At 43.5% G+C, this 19,777-nt stretch overlaps 1 long non-coding RNA gene across 1 annotated transcript; it reads right to left on the bottom strand.

Annotated features, from left to right (window-relative positions):
• Positions 1-5,322: 5,322 nt before the first annotated feature.
• Positions 5,323-18,099, bottom strand: LOC134810572 (uncharacterized). The gene is made up of 3 exons (XR_010159007.1): positions 17,977-18,099; positions 13,970-14,215; positions 5,323-5,866 (listed from the first exon to the last, which is right to left on the bottom strand). It is a non-coding gene; the product is annotated as an uncharacterized LOC134810572 (long non-coding RNA).
• Between the last annotated feature and the right edge of the window lie 1,678 nt (positions 18,100-19,777).

The raw sequence follows: 19,777 nt of genomic DNA, 5'->3' as shown, positions 1-19,777 counted from the left end.
AACCGTCTGTCAAAATAAGAAAAACAGCAATAATTGATTGGATGATTATATGTTATTAATACATCAAATGAATGAGAGCAATGTTTTAAAAGGTGGTAAGAAAGGAATTAGGAATTTTGTTTTTAAGGTACCTGCATGACCCATGAAGCATCATAACATTACTTTAAGTTGACTTAGATTATTTGTAAGTATATATGGCAAGCAATAGGGTGAAAACAAAAACACAATTTTTCTTTTAAGAAATGGAATTTGTATTGTAAGAGAGAAGAAAAAAATGGGATCATATAACATGTTCAATTATAGCCAGAGAAGGTAGAAAAAGAGTAAAAGACACAAAAGGAAACAATGAAGAAAGTCAAAAAATAGAAACAGTTACACATATGGTACATATTAATCCAATGATATCAATAGTCACTTTAAATGTGAATCGTCCAAGTACACCAACTAAAAGACAGAGACTGGCAGAATGGAAAATGAGGTCCAACTATATGTCATCTACAACGAACCTACTTTAAATAAGAAGACACAGAGATATTAGAAGTGAAGAGATGGAGAAAGATATATCATACCCATCGTAATCAAAAGAAAATTGGAGTAGCAGCTGGGCACTGTGGCTCACACTTGTAATCCCAGCACTTTGGGAAGCCGAGGCAGGTGGATCACTTGAGGTCAGAAGTTCAAGACCAGCCTGACCAACATGGTGAAACTCCATCTCTTCTAAAAATACAAAATTAACCGGTCATGGTGGCGCATGCCTTTAATGCCAGCTACTTGGGAGGCTGAGGCAGGAGAATCGCTTGAACCTGGGAGACGGATGTTGCAGTGAGCTGAGATTGCGCCATTGTACTCCAGCCTGGGCAACAAGAGCGAAACTCAGTCAAAACAAAAAGAAAAGCAAACAAACCAACAAAAAAACAAAAAAACTACAGTAGCCACATTAATTTGAGACAGAGCTGACTTCAGAGGGAGGAAAATCATGGGGATAAAGAGAGTCTTTACATAATATAAAGAGGTCACTTCTCCAAGAAGATATGACAATCCTTAAATGATATGCACCTAACAACAGAGCATCTAAATATCAGGGGCAAAAGCTGATAGAACTTCAAGGACAAATAGACAGATTCACTATTACAGTGGGAGACTTCAGCATCAGTAACTGACAGATCAGAAGGCAGGAAATCAATAAAGATATAGTGAAACTGGACACCACCATCAGTCACCTGGATCCAACCGACTTTTTAGATTACTTCATCCAACAAGAGCAGAATTCATATTCTTTTTAGGGTCACATGGAGTGTTCACCAAGATCCACCACATTCTGGCCCATAAAACACACTTCAACATATTTAATGGGATAGAAATCATACCAAATATGCCCTCCATTCAAATTATGGAACTGAAGTAGAAATCAACAACAGATAGCTGGAAAATCCCAAAACTGGAGATCAGACAATACACTTCCAGTAACACATGGGTCAAGAAAAAGTCTCAGGGCAAATTACATATTTTGAGCTAAATGAAAATAAACATACAACTTATAAAAAATTTCTGAGTGCAGGAAAATTGGTGCTTAGAAAAAAATTCATAGTATTCAATGCATATGGTAGCAAAGAAAAAAGATCTACAATCAATAATCTGAACTTACACTTTAGGAAACTCAAAAAACATGAAAAAATTAAATCCAAAGTAAGTGGAAAGCAAGAAACAATAAAAATTAGAGGAGAAATCAAGGAAATTGAAAACCAGAAATCAATAGAGAAAAATCAACAAAAAGAAAATGTAGTTCTTTAAAATAATCAATAAAATTGATAAACATCCAGCTGGTGAACCAAGAAACAATGAGAGAAGATACAAATTACAAATAACAAAAAGAAAAGAAGGTCCTCACTACTGATCTCATGGATATTAAAAGGATAACAGATGAAGATTATCAACAATTCTCCGCTCACATATTTGATAACTTGATGAATTGGACCAAGTTCTTGAAAGACACAGTCTACCAAAACTCACACAAGGAGAAATATATAACCTAAATAGATCTCTATTTATTAATGAAATTGAATCAATGATTAACAACCTTCCAGAACAAAGCACCAGGTCTAGATGGTTTTACTACCAAACATTTAATGAAGAAATGATACCAATTATCTCTAGAAAATGGAAGCCGAAGGAACACGTCTTATCTCTGGTCTAGGAGGCACTTTACTAGCAAAACCAGACGAATGGTTTTGAACCAGGATATTGAACTAGCCTGCACTGCTGACCAGCTCCTGAAACTCAGCCCTGGAAAAACTGTAGAAGCAAGAAGGAAACATGGCTTACGGGACCTGTGAAAAATGGTAAATCTCCCTTAGAGACCAAGGCGGTTTTGAACCGGTGTGTGTGGAAGGTTGATGTTCACAGGTAGGAGAGAGAGAACGACATAGAGAAAAGTATTTTCGGTTCTGCTCTTGCTTCTGACTCCCTTGCTATGGGCCAACTGCGGCTCTTACCCCTTCACGAAAGAGATTTGTCAGCGGCTGTTTATTTTTTGAGACGGAGTGTCGCTCTGTGGCCAGGCTGGAGTGCAGTGGTGCGATCTCGGCTCACTGCAACCTCCACCTCCCGGGTTCCAGCGATTCTCCTTCCTCAGCCTCCCGAGTAGCTGGGACTACAGGCGCGCACCACCACGCCCAGCTAATTTTTTGTATTTTTGGTAGGGATGGGGTTTCACCATGTTGGCCAGGATGGTCTGGATCTCCTGACCTTGCGATCCGCCCGCCTCGGCCTCCCAAAGTGCTGGGATTACAGGGGTGATCCACTGCGCCCCGCCATCAGCGGATCTTAATCCGCCAGTGAGGCAACTGTGATGTGACTCCTGGACACATATAAGCTTCCCTGAGGAAAAGAGTAGATGAAAACAGGGGAGGGCAAACCAGATGATCCTGGGGCTTTCCTTTTCCAGCTTTCCTCCGCAAATCTCCAGAGGTAATGATTGTCATGGCCTCTCCAGCACGATGCTTAAAGAGACGTATTACAAAGAATGCCCTAGATAGAAGATTTGCCTGGTGGAGTATAAAACAGGGGTGATCGAAATGAGTTTTGGGGACGTGCTGCTCTCCATTTGGGGCCCATCCTTCATTTTGCCGATACCACCAAAGACTGGGCCTTCCTCGACAGGAAGATCCGAGGCCCCTCTCTGCAGCTCCCCTCATCTGCATGCGGGTTCCTTCCCACACGCCTCCCCTGTCCCTGGGCCCCCGTACCCACTGCCCCTTCCCCACTGCGTGTGTCTGTCCGACCCCACAGCTTCTCTCCTTTCTTGAGCCTCACTCCACCGCGATACGTGGTCTGTCCAAGGTCCAGTCAGTGAAATCAGTGTCCAGGTGACTGTGTATTTCAGGGATCCGCCAGAAGAGACAATAAACGTCCCGTCGGTTTTAGGGCCAAATATGCAAACGCAGAGACCAACCAGACACACTAGCTGCTTCAAAGACAGTCTCTGCGAAGTCCTTGCTTAGAGAAATTCCACTCCAGAAGGAACTGGAAAGCTATACAGTAGTTCCCTTTTCCTTCTGTTTATTATTGCGGCTGTGACCTACCTGAGTATACACAGTTATGGTAAATAAATGTAAAAACCGCATTGTGCGGAAACTGCACGCTGCACCAACCAGGAGTTGAACACGGATCTCGTGCATGGGAGGCAGGAATTCCACCACTAAACCACTGACGCCTCCTACTAGCAAAAACTGCGGCCTTTACATGGAAAAAGGTAAGATCGGGACATGGGAAGAGGAGTCAAGATTTTTACCGTGTTCTCTTTGGAACATGTAATTAACAAAAAGGACACCCAGGGCAAAGGCTCACATTAGAGATTTGCATCAGGCAACACCAGAAAGTTATGGCTTCACATTAAAAGAGCTGATTTGAAAAAGACTTATTCTGAAATAGACTCTGTACAACTGGATAACAAACCTCTGTAAGAAAACACCAGAAATTCACTCAGTTTCTTGTCTCCGGTGCTGTATCCAACGTGAACCTGTGGAAAGTTCTTGCCTTGCTTCTTGATACCTTCTCTTTGCCTTCCCATCGCCTGGGGCCTTCCAAACCCTTTCCTCCCAACCTTGACACGAACATCAGTACTTTCCCCAAAAAGGCCTTCAGAACCCAGGGACCCTGGTTTGGAAAGCTGGACTCTTGGGATTGTGCCTGGGATAGTCCCGGAGACTTGGGTAATAATTGAGCTTCTCTCCTCATGTACCTATTTCAAATTCCTGGAAAATGCCAGGGATCAGATCTTGCTTTTAACTTCTTATGCCTTACAGAGACCAAAACAAGAGCGAAGAAACGGACATTTCACTCCAAGATGTCTTCCCTTCACCTCGCCCTCGTCGGCCACCCAAGGAGGCCAGTTCAGGGAAAAACAATTCCATTCGATTCCATTCTATTCTAGTTAGATGCTAGGATATTACTCCTCTAGCTAATGTAAAGCGTTCTTTTGCCATTTCCCTTTGTCTGATATCCATGTTTTCATTCTCATTCTTTTGTTTACAATAAGCCTGGTACAGATTTGCACCACTCTTTTTTGTTGTTGTTGTTTGTTTTCTTTTCTTTTTAAATGTTTTATTTCCAATTTTTACTTTAATTTCAGGGGTACACGTGCAGGATGTGTAGGTTTGTTCCATAGATAAACCTGTGTCATGGTGGTTTGCTGCACAGATCATCCCACCACCCAGGTACTAATCCCAGCATCCATTAGCTCCTCTTTCTGATGCTCTCCCTCCTCCCAGCCCTACCCTCTGGCAGGCTCGAGTGTGTGTTGTCCCCACCCCCACTCTATCTGTCCATGTATTCTCATCATTCAGCTCCCACTTATAAGTGAGAACACAGAGGGTCATGATGATGCCACTCCTCCAAGGATTTCAGGCTTCCCAGACGCCTAGTTTTCAGTCTAGTTCTTCTGTGAGATCTTACTCTTGGGGAGCTACACGTTCTCGCGTTTGGGGCTCTTTCAGGTTCTATCTCCATTTTCCCCTCAATTCCTCCCCATTCTGCTACAATAACAAAACAATTCTCACCTCCGGAAGATCCCGCCTCTGCCTCCGCACGAGCCTTTCAGGAGGTCTGAATGTCTGGTCCACCGCTCCCCGGCTTCTTTCCCCGCTTTTGCTTTTCCCTCCCCCCGCTCCCGCCCTCCCGCCTCACGACCCGACCACCGCCCAGCTGAGCCCCCTCGGCTCCACTGCGCAGAAGGTGCACTGGAGGCCCTGCCCGTTGCCCGCCCCGCGGGGTGCCGAGAAGTCAACCTGAATAAACGCCTTGTAAAAAGAACTTCCTAATGGAAAAAATATCTTATGATTTCCATTCTCAACGCTCTTCAGAGGACTAAAAGATAAAGGCCACGATGGATTCATTCAACAAGTCCTAATCCTGCGCCCTGGTGTGTGCCAGACCCTGCTCCCCGCGAGGGGATCCACGAGCGACCCTCACCACTATCCCTGCCCTGGTGGACCCTCCGTGCGGGACACGGCATCCGAAGATGGCAGCGGAAGCTCCTCAGCGCCCCGAAAGCGACTGGGCAGGGGGGCACAGGCTCCCTCACTGGGTGAAGGCCGCACAAAGAACCGGAAGAGCCATCCGGGTAGCTCACCCGGCGTTCAGCTTCCCTTGGGCCCCCTGGCTGCTCGGGCCCGGATCGCGGACCGGGGCGTTTCCGGGGATTTCTGAAGCGGACGAGGAGCAGGGCGGGCGAAGGCCATTCGGCTCTCCTTCTGGCTCCAGAATCTCCCAACCCGCAGGTGTCCAGTGTGACCAGCGCGACTCACCGCTCTAATCGCTCCGATTTTCCAAGGCCTTGCTCAGTAGTCCTGCCAGGCGGGCCCTGAGGCTGGAAGGGATTGGGGAGTTCGGTGAGTGCGCCCTGCCTATAGCGCCCAGTGGAATCACTAGTACCTGTCTCTGTGGCGCAATCGGTCAGAGCGTTCGGCTATTAACCGAACGGTGAGTAGTTCAAGACCACCCAGGGACGCCTGTTCTAGCTTTTAAAGCATTCATGTATTATCACTAGAGAATCTCCCCCTATTCTTCCCATAGTCCTAAGTCCGAAAGGTTGGTTCCAGGCCAGCCAGGGATATGCCCATTTCAGGAAGGTTTTTCTCTTCTCAGGATTCTAGTCACAGTTAACAGGGATCCCTATCAAGAGCCACCCCACTCAGAGATCCAATTCTGACAGAGCATCTCCTGAAATGTCAGGTTGTCTTGTGCCTGAGTGCAAGAATCAGAGACCAAACAAGTCACTTCTGGTGCGATAAAATCCTCATGCCTTCCCCTTATAGGCTTGGATGGATTATAGACCAGCTTCCATTTTTTTCATTTTTAATAGGAGGCCTAGAGAGGTGTCCTGTCCCCAGGATGGGCCTGGATTTAGTGATTGCTCAATCAATAATGTGACCAGTGGAATCATTGATCATCATAATAATCCTCTCCATCATTTTTGAAAACAGCATTTCCCCCCTCAGTTTGTACATGATTTACTTAACCCTTTTCAAAATGTGAAGAGATTGGCTTCATGATTTTAGTACTACAAAGAATCTTGAAACCATCATTCTTGTACATATATCTTTGACCACTGATATTTCTATAGTGTAGAGAACTAGATGTGCCACTGCTACATTACAGGCTTTTTAATTTTTATTTTTAGTTTTTATGACAGGGTCTCATTCTGTCAGGCTGGAGCACAGTGGCCCAACCATGTCTCATGGCAGCCTCGTCTTCCCAGGCTCAAGTGATCCTCCCATCTCTCAGCCTTCCCAGTAGCTGGGATTAGAGGCGCGGGCCATGGTGCCCTGCTAAATTTTGTATGTTCTGTAGAGAAGGGGTTTCAACATGTTGCGCAGGCTGGTCTCCAAACTCCTGGGCTCAAGCAGCTCCGAGGCCTCCCAAAGTGCCAAGATTTACAGGCATGAGCCACTGCAATGGACCTTACATAATGCCTCTAACTTCAGCACATTTAGCACATTTATCCTCTGCACGAGCGATACCAAATCATATTCCAATTTATTTCTCAACTCTCATACTGCCCCTTTCTTCATTTACTTGCTGGCACAACAAACTGTCTGCCACCCTACCCACCCCCCACCCCCACTTTATTTTAGACTAGGTCTCACTCTGTCATCCAGGATGGAGTGCAGTGGCTTGATCTCAGCTCACTACAACCTCCACCCCCTGGGCTCTAGTGATCCTCCCACCTCAGCCTCCAGAGTAGCTGGATCTATAGGCATGCACCACCGCATTCACCATTTTTTTTTTTTTTTAAGAGAGAGGGTCTTGCTATGTCGCCGAGGTTGGTCTCCAACCCCTGGGCTCAGGAGATCCATCTGCCTCGGCCTCCCAAAGTGCTGGGATTTCAGGCATGAGCCACCGTGTTTGCCATGTGACCATGATATTCTAATAAGGGGACAGGTTCCCTCCCGGCTTAACTAAGGGGACAATACAACAGAAGGACATGGTGGACATTACACACAGATATTCTGTTGCATAGGATGGACAGCTAAACTTCTAAGGCATTTTATGTTTATTTTATTTTATTTTATTTTTCGCGACAAGGTCTTCCTCTGTTGTCCAGGCTGCAGTGCAGTGGCATGATCATAGTTCACTGTAGCCTCAAAATCCTGGGCTCAAGTGATCCTCCTGCCTCAGCCTTCCAAGTAGCTGCAACTATGGGTATGCACCATCATAGGTGGCTATTAAAAAATGATAATAATTCTGTAGAGATGTGATTTCACTATCTTGCCCAGGCTGGTCTCCAACTCCTGAGCTCAAGTGATCCTCCTACCTCAGCCTCCCAAAGTTTTGTGCTGAGATTACCGGCATGAGCCACCATGGTCAGCCCTGTTTCTTTTTAAAATTTATTTATTTTGGGACACGGCCTCACTCTGTCACCCAGGCTGGAGTGTAGTGGCATGATGACGGCTCACTGCAGCCTCAACCTCCCTGGGCTCAGGTGATCCTCCCACCTCAGCCTCCTGAGTAGCTGGGACTAGCAGCATACACTGTCATGCCTGGCTAATTTTTGTATTTTTTTGTAGAGATGGAGTTTCATCACATTGACCAGGCTGCTCTCCAGCTGAGCTCAAGCAATGCACCTGCCTTAGCCTCCTAAAGTGCTGGTATTACAGTCATGAGTCACTGTGCCTGGCTTGTCATTGTTTCCTGTGGTGACCAAGTCACATGGGTCCAGAGAAGACAGATCACAGTGACTTCTTTGATAGCTTTCTGCCAAGTCGCTTATCCAAAGAAAGCAAAATCACAATGGTCCCAGATATTTTTTTTTCTCCTCCCCTTTCCTCTTTTCTTTGTAAATCTTGATTTTACTTTTATTTGCTGAAAACAATCTAATGCCAGTTCTCCCTTCTATATTAATGGAGAATGAGCATGCAAATAAGTGTCTCTATATGATTCCTTGATAGATTTCTTTCAGAGGCTATGTCTATAAAAATTAGTCCATCTGAGACCCATCATTGGAGCCAATAGAATCCTGCACCTAACAGGCTCCTGGTGCAGACCTGGATCCTTAGAGCTATTGGCTCTTGTTCCCGCAGTTCTTCTGTTTTCATGAGCAGAAACTGAGCAATTTTGCTTTAAAATACTAAGTATGGTCATTGGACAAGTCCTTTCCTTCTCTCTCTCTCTCTCTCTCTCATGTTTGCATCATTGTTTTCTGCCATCAGTGGCATCAGTGTAGATTTCTGGTAAATATTATGGAGTGAATTTCTCAGGACACTCTCTGTTGGGTGGTGTTTGGCAAGAATCCATCCATTTGGTGATACCTGACAGCTAATCTAGTCTGTGAGTCTTTTTTGATTGTTTATTCATTGTCCTGAGGATAATTGTATTTCCTTATATTTGAGACTGCAGCAAATGGGAAGTTGCTCATATCTCATCTTTCCAATGTTTGGTAAAAATTTTATGGGCCCAGTAGCTGTCAATATCTGCAAGAGTGGCATCTCTATTATAAAGATGATCTTACTACTCAATGCCCCTCACCCCCAACCAAATTTCATTCCGTAGGAGCTCTTGGCCGTAACAAATTAATAGACCTAAAAGAGATCTTAGCACAGGAGGAACACTGAATCTGCAGCATGTAAGGAACAGTTTTCTTTGATTCATATATTCAGGTTTCTAACTAGCTGAAAAATTCAAATATATGCCCTTTAAGGATGAAGTTTAAATCACACTACAGAAAGGAGAAAAAAAGAGTGATATGATCACAAGTAAGCAATGGAATCAGCAATTTGAGCACTTCTCACAACTACACAAATCAAATTTAACAATCTCTAGAACAGTAAGGAAGTTCAGCCCTTAATGAAAATGGATGAAAAGAAATTATTCATTCACTTTTATATGCCTGGAAGGAGAATGTCCTGCCAGACTCAAAAGGGGATCAAAGAATTACTCAGATTTTCAGCAGTGAGGGTTTTCCAAGGATCTAATGATGTTAATTTTTCAGTTTGCTTCCCTCACTCATAAGCATTGTTAATAGACACAATTGCCTCTGTTTTCACCTTAAATGATGTTACATAACCCAATTATTTGCTTTCGAATGCCCCCTGGTTTGGTGGAAGGAATTTTTCTAATGTATAAATATATTTTCTTATGAAACCAATTGGCATACTCTTTCAGTGGAGTGAATAGATAAATTAAGTCTCTAAAACTTTAAAGAAATTACTGCCTGATTATCTGAAGTACAGTAATAATCACATATATAAAATTAAAATAAGAAAATTAAGCAGGGTGTGGCAGCTCACAGCTGTAATCTAGCACTTTAGGCAGCTGAGGAGGGAAGATCGATTGAGGCCAGGGGTTCCATACCAGCCTGAGCAACATAGTGAGACTCCTGTCCCTGCAAATTTTAAAAAATTAGCTAATTAGGCCAGGCACAGTGGCTCATGCCTGTAATCCCAGCACTCTGCGATGCCAAGGTGGGTGGATCACCTGAGGTCAGGGATTCCAAACCAGCCTGGCCAACATAGCGAAACCCCATCTCTACTAAAAATACAAAATTAGCTGGGTCTGGTGGCACATGCCTGTAATCCCAGCTACTTGGGAGGCTGAGGCAGGAAAGTCGCTTGAACCTGGGAGGCAGAGGTTGTAGTGAGCCGAAATCGCATCATTGCACTCTAGCCTGGGCAACAAAAACGAAACTCAGGCTCAATAGTAATAATAATAATAATAACAATAATGCAAGGATGTAATAGTCCCTTCCCAAAACTAACCCCTGAGGAGCTAAGGGATGTATGCACACAAGTAACCGTGTTCTATTCAGGTGACCTTACCAAAGATAAAGAAGTTTCAAAGCCCCCTTGGGCCCTCACTGCTGCCCAGATGTCTGGGAGTGTCAGCCACCTCTTGACCTCAATCCCCTGCTTCTTACCCCTTTCCCTAACATACAAGAAGCCAGAAATTTTTATTAACTTGAGATGTTTCTTTAGGACATTAGTTCACCATCTTCTTGGTTTACTAGCCCTCTTAAATAAAGTCACCTTCCCTGCCCCAACACCTTGTGTCTCCTGACTTCTTGGCTGTCATGCAGCAAGTAGGGTGAGATTTGAACTCAGTTACTTACTAATTCAGTAGGTAATATCTTTAAAAGGAGATAATTCTAGAAACTAGGAGACTGAATTATTCCACTTACAATTTCTTCGTAAATGTATTTAGATGTCATCTAATACATGATGCCATCATCCTCTATTAAATGTCAGCTCAATGTGTAATTTCAAGATATATAGTTAATTTTAAAATCCATGACCAATATTAATGATTATATGGAGTTAATAATGGAGTTAATAATTTTGATAATAATAATAGAGTTAATAAATAATAATTAATTTCGATTGCCTTAAAATTAGTTAATAAATAATAATAAATAATTTTGATTGCCTTAAGATTCTCTCTCTATATTACTTTACTTGGAGAATAGTGTTGCTTGTTGAGTTCACAACATATATATGTGTGTATATATATATGTGTGTGTGTGTGTATATCTATATCTATATCTATATCTATATATATATATATACTTTTTTTTCTGTTTTTGAGACAGAGTCTCACTCTGTCACCAAGGCTGGACTGCAGTGGTGCAATGCTAGCTCACTGAAACTTCAGCCTCCAGAGCTCAGATGATCCTCCTGCCTCAGTCTCCCAAGTAGCTGAGACTATAGGTTCCCCCCACCACACCTGGCTAATTTTTGTATTTTTAGTAGAAATGGGGTTTCACCATTTTGGCCAGGCTGATCTCAAACCCCTGACCTCAAGTGATCCGTCCACCTCATCCTTCCAAAGTGCTAGAATTACAGGCATGAGCCACCTCGCCTGGCCCTACGTATTGAATTTTTTTACGTGGCATTAGCTTTTAAATCGAAGCTACCACCAAAAGCCAGCTTTGCAAAGAGAGTATATCACTGAGAACCATGTACAACATGTAACGCTGGTGAGTTTTAATTATACCTCAGTAAACTTGACTTAAAAAAAAAAGTCATTCCCAGATTTTGGCACAACGGAAGCATTATAATCTTCTATTCATTTCTGGCAAGAGTATAAATAAGTTCAAAAACTTTGGAAAATTGTTTGCCTGTATATTCTAGTGGTAAAACACACATACATATATGCTGTGACCCAGAAATTCAACTTTTCTACCCCATAGACTTGTGCTTTCCAATATGATAGCCACAAACCATGGGTAGCTATTGAACACTTGAAATCTTGCTAGTGTCACATGGGGTAATGATAATACCTTAAATATATTTAGTTGAATATATATTATAAAAAATAATTTCACCTCTTTCTTTTTACTTTTTAAAACATGTCTATTAATACATTTAAAAGTACGTATATGCCTGGCATTATATTTCTATTGGAATTTCTATTTCTAGAGAAACATGTGAATATGGTTTACCAAAGACATGTAAAACAAATACATATTTATTCAAAATATTCCTAAACTATAAAGAATTCAAATGTCTGAGGAAAGAAAAGAAATTTTATGTGAGGAAAGTGAGTGCTTTCAAATTAACAAGCCCAGAGTTAGGCATTAAAATGAGACAGCAACAACGTCTTATGTCCCTGTTTTGAAGCCGTGTATTCATCTATTGAAACAGCTTGCTATCACCACAAGTGGCTATAAAGCAATCTAAACATGCTGCACTGGACACCATCTCTCACTCCCTGTAGCTGAACAATGTATAGCTAATCATTAATCAATGTTATTTCTGTAAACTTCAGGGAGTTCCTGACAAGCAATTTTGTACCAGCCAACTCCCCGTCTCCCTTTTTGGTCTTTAGAAACCTGCTTGTAACAAAGGGCAAATGGAGCCCATATCCAAGATTGCTTGGATCTGAGTCTTCCGGGCAAGTGTCCTCACATTGGCTCAAACAAACTTTTTAAATCATGTTTGTGCTTAAGCCCCTTCCTTCTAGGTCGACGTTTTTGGCCCAGGGAGCAGAATGCAGAGCAACTTATCTCTGACCATCTGACTGTCCTCTCAAAGGCCTCCAGGGTGGCTACATAGTAGTAAGAATTTGATTGGTGAGATCAGTTTGCAGTCCAGGAAGAGACAGTCTCCAGTGTGTGTCTTTTAAGAGGTGCTTTCTCTTCAGAGAGAGAGAGAGAGAGAGAGAGGGCAGGTTGGTTTTTGTGCCTCACACGGTGTGTATCACACAATGGAGTTATACATATTCAGCAGGTTTGGAGAAACGCCATTTCTGAGGGGTGTTGAGCTCATGTGCAACGGGTAAACATATATGTAACGTGCACCCCATCTTCACATTGGGAAGAGATTTTAGCATTAAAATTAGATGGAAATTGGCTCTTTATGTCAAAAGGTGAACTATAGGACATGAAGTCGGTTTGTGTGCAGTCCCTGTAACATGGCTGAAACTGGCTTGAGGTCTGCAGTTGCTTATCAGGAAAGAATGGAAGGGCACTCCTCTGTCCCATCAGAGGTCTGGTGATCTGGGTTGTAAATCCAGTTGAGAATTGCTGGGAAGATTTTGACAATTTGCCTGCTAGCTCCTATTGTTAAGGAGTTTAGCAAGAGTGTGGTTTTTCTTGTAGACACAGAAATTTAGGAAGTTGCTATGCCAGTCCAGCCCTGAATCCTTGACCCGTAGATAACTTTTGTTTTCTTAACCTTAGAGTCTGTCTTAGTCTACAAGGTGACATCTATTTTTGTCTCTCAGACCACATTCCTCCTGGACTAGGTGCCTGGCCAGCTTTGAAATCCTCACGTTCTGACTCAGAGAAACAGATGGGCAGTAAGTGGTGAATCCTCCTGAAATCTGGACTTTCCCACTCTTTGGTTGAAGGCCTGGAGTTTGCTTGAGTTGTCCTTTCCAGCCTTCCCTTTCTACAATGGAGATTTTCTGTCTTTACCCTCGGGTTAAGAGACTTGAGTTTCAGGGGGAAAAAGCTGCCCTTTCCACCTCTGCCTCAGGACAGAAAGTTTGGGTCACAGTCAGGCAAAGGACTGTGTGGAAAGCTTCTGCCTTTTCTGCCTCTGTCCCTCATCAGGAAGGTCTGGGTCAAGATATTGGCAGGTAGGCACCGGTGGTTTTGTTTTCTGTAGCATGCTTTTATGAAAGTTTGAACTTAGGTTTTCACTTGTGACTAATTCTTGTTCTTTTTTTTTTTTTTTCCTTGAGACGGAGTTTTGCTCTTGTTGCCCAGGGTGGAGTGCAATGGCGGGATCTCGGCTCACCACAACCTCCGCCTCCTAGGTTCAAGTGATTCTCCTGCCTCAGCCTCCCAAGTAGCTGGTTTTACAAACGTGCCACCACGCCCAACTAATTTTGTGTTTTTAGTAGATACAGGGTTTCTCCATGTTGTTCAGGCTGGTCTCAAACTCCTGACCTCAGGTGATCTGCCCACCTCGGCCTCCCAAAGGGTTGAGATTACAGGCATAAGCCAATGTGCCCGGCCCCTGTTAGTTCTTACCTGGAAAATGCACGGAGGTACTTTCTCCAGCCCTGAAGAAAAGAAGTGATCTGCTCCCGCTGACCCTTTCAGGGGCTACAAGTGACCAGGGACGCTGCAGAGGTGTCACGGTCACTACTCACCATGTGAAGGCGGCCTCATAGAGCATTCCCCATCAGAAGAACGTATTTACGAATCCCCTTTCCTGCTCTTCTGGGAGGGTATATGAGCGATGGGTCCTCCAGAGCAGATGCACTCTGTGGCCACCTGGTGGTTAGAAACAGTGGGAGCCACTGAGACAGTGATACACAACTCCGGTGATATCTGTAAGAGTGACTACATAAGCAGGACACTGTGACCCAAAACACATCCCAGATTTTGGTCATCTTTGCAAAGCTCCTGAATTATGGGAAATCAAGCTTCAAAATCTGAGCATACTTTGAAGAAACAACCGCGTTTAGAACCACCAGCTGGGTTTCTGTATAACAGTTATGAAGCATCCTCTTGTAAATATCCAAGAAACCTGACCCACCTAACCAGAAAAACTCCTAAGTAGAATGGAGAAAACAGGGATCTTTTGAAATGACTAAAATAATTTATTAGGGCACACAATTGGAAAAATTTGGTTTTAGAATCAGGCAAATTAAATGGGAGACTTACTTCCAATGATACCCAGAAATTTCTAAAAGAACTACTGAGAAAATTGCCTCCATCAAGGATTTAAACTGGGGATATCTGATGCTTTTTCTGAATTGAGAAATATTGAGGAGGCTTTGTCTCTTTCGCCTCCAACTGCTCCTTTTCCTCCTGCCCCTGCACCTGCATAGTCTCCCTTACCTGAGCCCTCCTGTCCTGCCTTGCCTCTTCTTCCATCATCATCACCTGAGGAAAGTCCCCAGGGCTCTGGCCCCTTCCCTGAAACTTCTGTTCTGACAGCCCCTTTCAAGGTAAAACCCACAGGAAGAGGGGAGCCTACTATTGTGTATACTGCTTCACCATAATGTGAATTAAGAATATTGTAAAAGACTTCCCTTTTCTAAATTGAAATACATTTTCCTCTTCTCTTTCTAAAGCAGGCTCTGCTTTAGATTTAGAAGTAGATTGGAGGAGAATTTAGCAATGCACTTAAAAGGCCAAATAAATCTGTCATTGATATTTTAAATGGTTGAAAATTATTTATTTATTTATTTATTTATTGAAACAGGTTCTCACTCTGTCACCCACGCTGGAGTGCAGTGGCTCCATCATGGCCCACCACAGCCTCAAACTTCTGGGCTCTAGCAATCCTCCCACCTCAGCCTCCGAGTAGATGAGGCCACAGGTGCATGTCACCACGCCTGGCTAATTCTTCAACTTTTTATAGAGAGGAGGTCTCACTGTGGTTTCCAGGCTGGTCTTGAACTCCTGGGCTCAGTCAATCCTCCCGCGTCAGCCTAATATTTACACTGACCACGGAGATGCATTTGGAGAAGGTGGTGATTTTGGAATGCTTTAGAAGCAACCTAGGTTTCTTATTTCACCAGGTCAACCCATCAAAAATGACCAATAAGTCTCTGAACTCTTAGGAGCAATTTGAAAACCCAAATCTTTGGCCATCATCAAAATTCCTTGTCATTCAAAATTAGGTACTCTGGAGAGCAAGGACAACCATTTTGCTGATGCTGCAGCTAAGAATGCAGCTCTGAAGGTGACAAGAGACACAGAACTTCTCTAAATGACCTTGCTGACTTATGACCCATTGAAAACGTTATTAGAAGAAGCACACGTGGGATCTCCCAAGCAGAAGATAGATCTCTGGCAAGATAAAGGGAACAAGTTTTTCTTCAGAAACAGGCGTATGGTATGGGCCCAATGATACACTGATCTACCCCTTAGGCTTCAATTACCCTTTTTAAAGTAGTTCATAAGCTGACTCATTGGAATTCAGACTAAATGATAGCATGGGGAAAGCAGTGCTATTGAAAACCATCGCCTATGATTGCACAAGAGGTTTATTCTTGTAGTACTATCTGTTCTGTCCCAAACATAATCCTGGAAAACCCCTTCATGGGTCACAGGGACATTTTAACTTTAGGACCCTTTGAGACATGGCAGTTAGACTTTATCCAGCTGTCTCCATCTCAGGGTCACAGATACTTTCTGGTGCTAATTTATATGTGCTCTCACTGGGGTGAAGCATTTCCATACTGATGAGCCACAGCCCAAGTAGCAGGTAGATTGTGATTAGAAAAAAATCATTCCTCATGGGGAATGCCATCTGATCTACACAGCAACCGAGGAACACACTTTATCAGGCAGGTAGCTGGATCCATTTGTAATGTTTAGCCTATGTCCCAACATTTCCATTGTGCCTGTCACCCCTAATCCTCTGGACTAGTGCAACTCAATAATGATACAATAAAAACTCAATTGACAAAGATAACAGAAGTTTTTAACCTTCCCTGGCCAAAGATCCCCCACTGTTTCTGGAAAACTTCCACTCCCTCCCTTTGAAATAATAACAGGAAGACCCATGCGGTGGTTAGATGAAGGGGCTTATGAACCTGCACTTCTTAAAGGTAACATTCTCCATTATTGCTAAGTTCTCACAAAACTTCTTACCAAGAGCTCCAAAATTAATAAAATATTCCTTTCATAATGAGCTGCTGAGGGATGAAAATATAAAAAATTATGCCTATAAACTGGAGACAACATCAAATACTGGAAACAACATCAAATAAAATATTCCCTCCAAGTCCACTGGAGAGCACCACGTAGGTATTATTAATATTATTATTATTATTTTTTGAGATGGGGTCTCACTCTGTTGCCCAGGCCAGAATGCAGTGGTGTGATTATAACTCACTGTAGCCTTCACCTCCTGGGATCAAGCCATCTTCCTCCCTCAGTCTCCCAACTAGCTGGGACCAGAGGTGTGGGCCACTGCACCTGGCTCACATCAGGTATTATTTCCCAATCTCTGTGGCAGTAAACATAAGGGCATTGACACACAGATTCATGTTTCTCATATCTAAAAGGCAACCCTACCACAGTGGACATCTGTCACTGGAGGTTTTCACTTAAAGGTGACCTGCAATCTTCCTAACCAAGATGGCGAGTAGCTGACATCTGTTATGGTACAATTTCGCCCAACATACCGGCCTGTATAAGCAGTTATTCACAATTCCAGTGCTTACTGCAACTGAAAGAGTTGATCTCTTTTTCTATTGACTGGAATACGTACACTGTTAGGGCTCCTTTAAGTTGTAAATTCCTCCTGATTGCACTGACAATGCAAACCAGGGTCACATCAAGCAAAACCTGTTTATCGAATCTGTCTGACTCATCCTTACCTTCCTGCCCCATGTTTCAGTTTAACCCATCATAATTGTACATCAAAATAACTGCCTGTAATCCCAGCACTTTAGGAGGCCAAGGCAGGAGGATCACTTGAGCCCAGGAGTTTGAGACTAGCCTGGGCAAAGTGGTGAAACCCTGTCTCTATAAAATATACAAAAATTAGCTGGGCATGGTGTTGCCCACTTTTAGTCCCAGCTACTCAGGAGTATGAGCTGAGAGGATGACTGGAGCCCAGGAGTTCGAGCCTGCAGTGAATTCTGATGACACCACTGCACTCCAGACTGGGCAAAAGAGTGAGACCCTGTCTCAGAAAGTAAATAAATAAGCTGGGCATGGTGGTGGTGTGTCCCTGTAACTCCAGCACTTGGGAAGCTGAGGTAGGATGATTCATTGAGCCCTGAAGGTCAAGAGGTCAAGACTGTACTGGCCTGTGATCTTGCCACAGCACTCCAGCATGGGCAACAGTGAGACCCTGGCTGAAAAGGAACAAAAATCCGAAACAAAACCAACCAAACAAAAAATGTTGCCTCACTCTGAAATAGCAGTGGTAAACACCATGATGCTATTGGAAAGTTAAGAGAAAAACACTCCCTCCTGCAATCAGGATCCAACCTGCCCTCTTGCTCTAACATGTGTGACCCATAGTTTAAATGCCGAAAGCTGATGTACCCAAATTATACTACACTTACCTGTTGTGCACCAGCATTTATTTTGTCTCTGGAGGAGATCACCATCCATGGCCCTTAAATGTCTGAAGGCATGGAATGATGAAGTGCAATGTCTTTTAGGATATTTGGTCACCGCTATATATATATAGCTCTGAAGAAATCCAACATTGGATGAGTGGGGAGGCCGAGGCGGGTGGATCACCTCTGGTCAGGGGTTCGAGATCAGCCTGGCCAACATTGTGAAACCCCGTCTCTACTGAAAATACAAAAATTATCTGCATATGGTGGTGTTCACATGTACTCCCTGCTACTCAAGAGGCTGAGGTAGGAGAATCACTTGAACCCAGGAGGCAGATGTTGCAGTGAGCCAAGATCATGCCACTGGGCTTCAGCCTAGGAGACAGAGTGAGACTCCATCTAAAAAAAAAAAAAAAAAAACCAACCAAACAAACAAAAAATTGGATGAGTGTCCTCAAGCTTTTCACTAGGCATGCCCACCACTCTATTTTAGTAATAGATGGAGATCCTTTTGGGGGAAAATTTGCTAATTATCTGCCTGGCCATTAAGAAGTAACTCCAAACATTTTCAGGGGAGCATGCTTTTGCTTTGATGGGATGTTGCTTTCCATGGTTAGAAATCCTTCTTTAGCCTTAGGTAACATTGCTGATAAAAACTGGGCATGGTGGCTCTGGCCTATAATCCCAGTGATTCAGAGGCTGAGGTGGAAGGATCACTTAAACCCAGGAGTTCCAGGCTGTAGTGAGCTATGACAGCGACAGTGCACTCCAGCCTGGGCGACAGAGCCACTCTTCCTCTCTGAAAGAAAAATAAAGAGTCCAGGCTTGGGGGCCTATGCTTGTAATCCCAGCACTTTGAGGGGCTCAGGTGGGAGGATTGTTTGAGTGTAGGAATTTGGGACCATCCTGAGCAAGATAGTGAGACCCTGTCTCTAAACAAACAAACAAAACAAACAAACACAAACCAAAATTAGCCAGGCATAGTGGTGCATGTCTGTAGTCCCAGCTACTTGGGAGGCTGAGGTGGGAGGATTGCTTGAGAGAAGGAGGTTGAGGCTGCATTGAGCTGAGACTGCACCACTGAAATCTAGCCTGGGCAACATACCAAGACCATGTCTTAAAAAAAAAAAAAAAAAAAGAAAGAAAGACAAAAGAAAGAAAGAAATATTGCTGATGAAACTGTAGCCTCTTTCACAGCTCAAAAAAAAGCTATTTATTCACTGGCTAAGGTTGTACTAGATAATTGCATCACTTTAGATGATATATATTTTCAAAGACACTATTAGCCTTATTTAAAAATGGGTAGAACCTAGGCTCAGTGGCTCACATCTGTAATCCCAGCACTTTGGGCAGTCGAGGTGGGTGGATCACCTGAGGTCAGGAGTTTGAGACAAGTCTGGCCAACATAGTGAAACCCCATCTCTACTAAAAATACAAAATTAGCTGGGTGCAGTGTCATGTGCCTGTAGTCCTAGCAACTTGAGAGGCTGTGGCAGGAGAATCGCTTGAACCCAGGAGGCAGAGGTCGCAGTGAACCAAGATCGTGGCACTGTACTCCAGCCTGGGAGACAGAGAGTCTGTCTCAAAATACAAAAACAAAACAAAACAAAACAAAAACAATGGGTACATACAGCAGCACTTACAGAGTTCATAGAAGGAATTGTACATTGTCAACTGATAGTGTGGAGAGAGCAGCCCCCTGCCCACCTGGTTGTGATCTCTGCACAACGCTTGCCCACAACCACCTTCTCCACTTAGTACAATGCAGCCCAGAACACCAAGGGGAGAGCCCCAGCAGCAGCAG

The sequence above is a fragment of the Pan troglodytes genome, chromosome 1 (assembly GCF_028858775.2).
Source record: "Pan troglodytes isolate AG18354 chromosome 1, NHGRI_mPanTro3-v2.0_pri, whole genome shotgun sequence".
NCBI lineage: Eukaryota > Metazoa > Chordata > Mammalia > Primates > Hominidae > Pan > Pan troglodytes.
This window is presented reverse-complemented; position numbering and strand designations above follow the sequence as displayed.